Here is a 5,231-nt window from a genome sequence, read left to right on the forward strand (position 1 = left end):
CTAACTTTGATTTGTTATTGGTACCGGTAGTTTACTTCTGTTATACCTTGATTGCTGGACTGATTTTACCTCGATCCGTGGGAGTTGTATCCCTCCGGCTCTCCTTCCCATCCCTCCGGGAGTGGGAAGGAGAGGGGGGGGGGAAGGGGAACAGAGGGGGAACTGTGCAGATTTAGTTTAAACCGTTTTTATCTCAATCCGTGGGGGTTACATTCTTTAGATTCTTCTTCCTAACTCTCCGGGAGTAGGGAGACTTGATTTAAACCACGACACTTTTTGGCGCCCAACGTGGGGCTCGAACCCACGACCCTGAGATTAAGAGTCTCATGCTCTACCGACTGAGCTAGCCGGGCTGGGGGTATAATTGGCCTCCGAGCCTTTGTATCCCCGACTCCAAAAACCAAGGGGTCGACCTCGAGCAAGGCAGGATGAAGAAACTACGCATCCACTACCTGGTCTAGTATCTGATCAGGGGTCATCATCACACGACGAAGAAGAAGAGGTGACTTCTCGATCTCGGACCTCAACTGAGCTGCGGAATATGCGAAAAGATTTCACCCGTCAGCCAGGGGAGCACATCATCACCTGGTTGCTCCGATGTTGGGATAGTGGGGCCGATGGTCACGAACTAGCAGGTACAGAAGCCAAGCAGCTGGGGTCACTTGCTAAAGAAGGGGGAATTGACAAAGCAATTGCAAGAGAGAAAAAGTCCCTCAGTCTTTGGAGGCGGCTTTTGGCAGCTGTGAAAGAAAGGTTTCCATACAAGGATGATGTTATGAGTCGTTCGGCCAAGTGGAATACTATAGACAAAGGCATCCAGTCCCTGAGGGAATCAGCTATCGTAGAGATGATTTATCACATCAAGCCGAATAATGGGGATGTACCCATAGACCCAGATGAAGTCGAATGCACACGACCCATGTGGCGAAAGCTTACACGAAACGCACCGTCGTCATATGCCCATTTATTGGCAACGGTAACTTGGAATGACATAGTACCACCAACAGTGGATGAAATGGTTCATAAACTCCGAGAATTCGAAGACAATCTTACCCCTTCCATCATCTCAGCTGTGGAAAAAATGTCTCAGGATCTCAGACAGGATCTCAGACAGTTGAGGGATAATCTGTCTGATTTATCTAGCTCTTCACGTGTGCCAATACGTGTTTCAGCTATTAACAAAAGGCGTCCTATTGCTCGAGAGAGAAGATATATAAGATACACACCACGGGCTACCCTATGGTTTTACTTGCGGGATCACGGAGAAGACATGACAAAGTGGGATGGAAAACCTACTTCAGTCTTGGAGGAACGTGTGGGTGAATTGAAAAGAGGAGCAAGGGCCAAGACTGATCGCCCCATGAGAGCTGCAGCTTCAGTCTCTGGTGAACAGGCTCCCAGATGGAGCGGAAGAGCTGATTTTACTCCAGCTCCTGTGATAAAGAAGAATGATCCATTTCAATATGACTTAGATGTCCAAGATTGTGACGACGATGACTATTAGAGGGGCCCTGCCTCCAGCCAGGTGGAGGTAGGGGACAATCGTATTTACTGGACTGTGTGGATCAAATGGCCTGGCACATCAGTCCCACAGAAATATAAGGCTCTAGTTGATACCGGTGCACAGTGTACCCTGATGCCATCAAATTGTCAAGGGGTGGAAACCATCTATATTTCTGGAGTGACAGGAGGGTCCCAAGAGTTGACTGTACTAGAGGCTGAAATTAGCCTGACTGGGAAGAAATGGCAAAAGCACCCCATTGTGACTGGTCCAGAGGCTCCATGCATCCTTGGCATAGACTACCTCAGGAGGGGGTACTTCAAAGACCCAAAAGGGTACCGGTGGGCTTTTGGTATTGCTGCTTTGGAGACTGAGGAAGTTGAGCAGCTGTCCACCTTACCTGGTCTCTCAGAGGATCCTTCTGGTGTGGGGTTGCTGAAAGTCGAAGAACAACAAGTGCCAATTGCGACCGCAACAGTGCACCGGCGGCAATATCGCACCAATCGAGACTCCCTGATTCCCATCCATAATCTGATCCGTAGACTGGAAAGGCAGGGAGTGATCAGCAGGACCCGCTCACCTTTTAATAGCCCCATATGGCCAGTGCGAAAGTCTAATGGAGAGTGGAGACTAACAGTAGACTATCGTGGCCTGAATGAAGTCACACCACCATTGAGTGCTGCCGTGCCGGATATGTTAGAGCTGCAGTATGAATTAGAGTCAAAGGCAGCCAAGTGGTATGCCACGATTGATATTGCCAATGCATTTTTCTCAATTCCTTTGTCGGCAGAGTGCAGGCCACAGTTTGCTTTTACTTGGAGGGGTGTCCAGTTCACTTGGAACCGACTGCCCCAGGGGTGGAAACACAGCCCCACCATCTGCCACGGACTGATCCAGACTGCACTGGAACAGGGGCAAGCTCCAGAACACTTGCAATACATCGATGACATTATTGTGTGGGGTAATACAGCAGAAGAAGTTTTTGAGAAAGGGAGGGAAATAATCCAAATCCTGCTGAAAGCTGGTTTTGCCATAAAACGGAATAAAGTCAAGGGACCTGCACGGGAAATTCAATTTTTGGGAATAAAATGGCAAGATGGACGTAGACATATCCCCACAGAAGTGATCAATAAGATAACAGCAATGTCTCCACCAACTGATAAGAAAGAAACACAAGCTTTCTTGGGTGCTGTGGGGTTCTGGAGAATGCACATTCCAAATTACAGTTCAATCGTAAGCCCTCTCTATCATGTGACCAGGAAAAAGAATGATTTCAAATGGGGTCCTGAGCAACAACAAGCCTTCGAGCAAATTAAACGTGAGATAGTTCAGGCCGTGGCCCTTGGACCAGTCCGGACCGGTCCAGATGTGAAAAATGTACTGTACACTGCAGCTGGGGAGAATGGTCCTACTTGGAGTCTTTGGCAGAAAACTCCAGGGGAGACTCGAGGTCGACCCCTTGGTTTTTGGAGTCGGGGATACAAAGGCTCGGAGGCCAATTATACCCCCAGCCCGGCTAGCTCAGTCGGTAGAGCATGAGACTCTTAATCTCAGGGTCGTGGGTTCGAGCCCCACGTTGGGCGCCAAAAAGTGTCGTGGTTTAAATCAAGTCTCCCTACTCCCGGAGAGTTAGGAAGAAGAATCTAAAGAATGTAACCCCCACGGATTGAGATAAAAACGGTTTAAACTAAATCTGCACAGTTCCCCCTCTGTTCCCCTTCCCCCCCCCCTCTCCTTCCCACTCCCGGAGGGATGGGAAGGAGAGCCGGAGGGATACAACTCCCACGGATCGAGGTAAAATCAGTCCAGCAATCAAGGTATAACAGAAGTAAACTACCGGTACCAATAACAAATCAAAGTTAGAGGAGACAAACAGAGAGAGAGAATACGATACCACCCGCCGCCACGAGGCCAGCAGCCGGAACCCCCCAGCCGGAAGCCCCAGCCCGAGCTTCCCGAGCTCAGCCCGGCGTGTTAACTCCTTCCCTCCCGGCTAGCTTCCAGTCCCCTCCCCAAGCAGGACGTGCTGTGGTATGGAATACCTCCCCGACTAGCCCAGACCAGGCGCCCTATCTCTCCCTCCTCACTGGCAGAGCATGAGCTACTGCTGAACCCATAACAAGGTCACAAGTCCTGAAGCAAACCTGCTCCAACTTGGGCTCCCCTCTCCATGGAACTGTGGCCAACTCTCTCCATGGTGGGTTATTTGGAGCTGGCTGGAACTTCTCTGCAGCCCCCTTGCTGTCAGAGCCTAGATACGAATGGGTGGCCTATATATGTGTGTGTATATATATCTATCTATATGTATATATATAAAATACTTTAGCTGGACTATAAATATTGCCTGCAGTGTTAACAAAGGAATTGTGTAATCTTTAAATTCATTACTCACAAAATGCTAGTAATACTTATATTGTCTTGTGCAAACTCCTCATGGAATTTTTTTTTCAGTCCTTTAAAAAGATTTGTGATTTGTGTTTTCCCCATGTCATATTGCCACTGTGAACACAAGTGTTAGGAGTGCAGGCTCTGTTACTATGGACAGTATACTTGAGGTATGTTTCCTGCAGCTCTGTTTAATAACAGTGGTTCAGAGGAAAGAGGAGAATACTTTGTGGGTTAATGGACAACACAACTTCTAACACAAAATCAAGGTGGCTAATGGATGTGCATTCAGACGCTTAAGTGCTGTTGAAGAAGTCAATCTGAACTGGTAACAAGAAAACTCCATTAGTGACATATTATTATTTTTCTGAGGCTTTGGTGGGATCAAAAGTAGAAGACAAAAAGAGATTGGTTTCTTATTTATGGGTAAGTGAATGTGAATGACACTTTGCTAAACATAAGGGACATGTTTACTAAACATAACAAAAGAAAGTATGATAGGACACAGGAAAGTAGTGAGGGACATGCATGCTCTCCTGGTTTTGGATGGGATAGAATTAATTTAATTCCTAATACCTGGTACAATGCTGATTTGGATTTAGGATGACAATAATGCTGATAACTCACTGATGTTTTAGCTCTCATTGAGCAGTGCTTAAAAGAAGTCAGAGACTTTTCAGCTTCTCATACTGCCCTGACAGTGAAAAGGCTGGAGTTGCAACAAGGAGATAGAAGGGACACAACCAGGACAGCTGACCCCAATTGACTAAAGGTGTATCCCATACCATATGATGTCATGCTGACGAATAAAACTGGGGGACTTAGCTGAGGCATAGTGGCCTGCTACTGTGGGACTTTCTGAGCATTGGTCAGTAGATGGTGAGCAATTGCATTATGCATTATCTGCTTTGTATATTCTCTTGGCATTATTATAATTTTCCCTTCCTTTTCTGTCATATTAAACCCATAAGTTTTATCTTATTTTCCAATTCTCTTTCTCATCCCACTGAGGGCGAGCAAACAAACAGCTGTGTGGTGTTTAGCTGCCTGCTGGGTTAAACCACAACACACGCCTACTTGGTCCCTGGAATCACTGTGTGCATACCCTGCTATAGAATCATAATCAGGGGGTGGTAAATTCATTGAATATCTCTTTAAAGACAGAGGAACATTAAACTGTGTAAGTCATATGCATTTCTGAATTCAATATTAGAATAGGATGAACTGCAAATGAATTCTGATATTGTACTCAGTAATACACAAGATGAAATCTTGCCCTGAAAATGCTTATTATTTCCCAGCATGCACTTAATATTGGGAATGTAGGGTGATTACATCAGGGATT

The 5,231-nt window shown here is 46.5% G+C and overlaps 2 non-coding genes across 2 annotated transcripts; one reads left to right on the forward strand and one right to left on the reverse strand.

Annotated features, from left to right (window-relative positions):
- Window positions 1-280: 280 nt before the first annotated feature.
- TRNAK-CUU (transfer RNA lysine (anticodon CUU)) lies at window positions 281-353 on the reverse strand. Its single transcript has one exon. It is a non-coding gene; the product is annotated as a tRNA-Lys (tRNA).
- Window positions 354-3,011: 2,658 nt separating this feature from the next.
- On the forward strand, window positions 3,012-3,084 carry TRNAK-CUU (transfer RNA lysine (anticodon CUU)). Its single transcript has one exon. It is a non-coding gene; the product is annotated as a tRNA-Lys (tRNA).
- The last annotated feature ends 2,147 nt before the right edge of the window (window positions 3,085-5,231 follow it).

The sequence above is a fragment of the Melopsittacus undulatus genome, chromosome 2 (genome assembly GCF_012275295.1).
Source record: "Melopsittacus undulatus isolate bMelUnd1 chromosome 2, bMelUnd1.mat.Z, whole genome shotgun sequence".
In the NCBI taxonomy this organism is placed as follows: domain Eukaryota; kingdom Metazoa; phylum Chordata; class Aves; order Psittaciformes; family Psittaculidae; genus Melopsittacus; species Melopsittacus undulatus.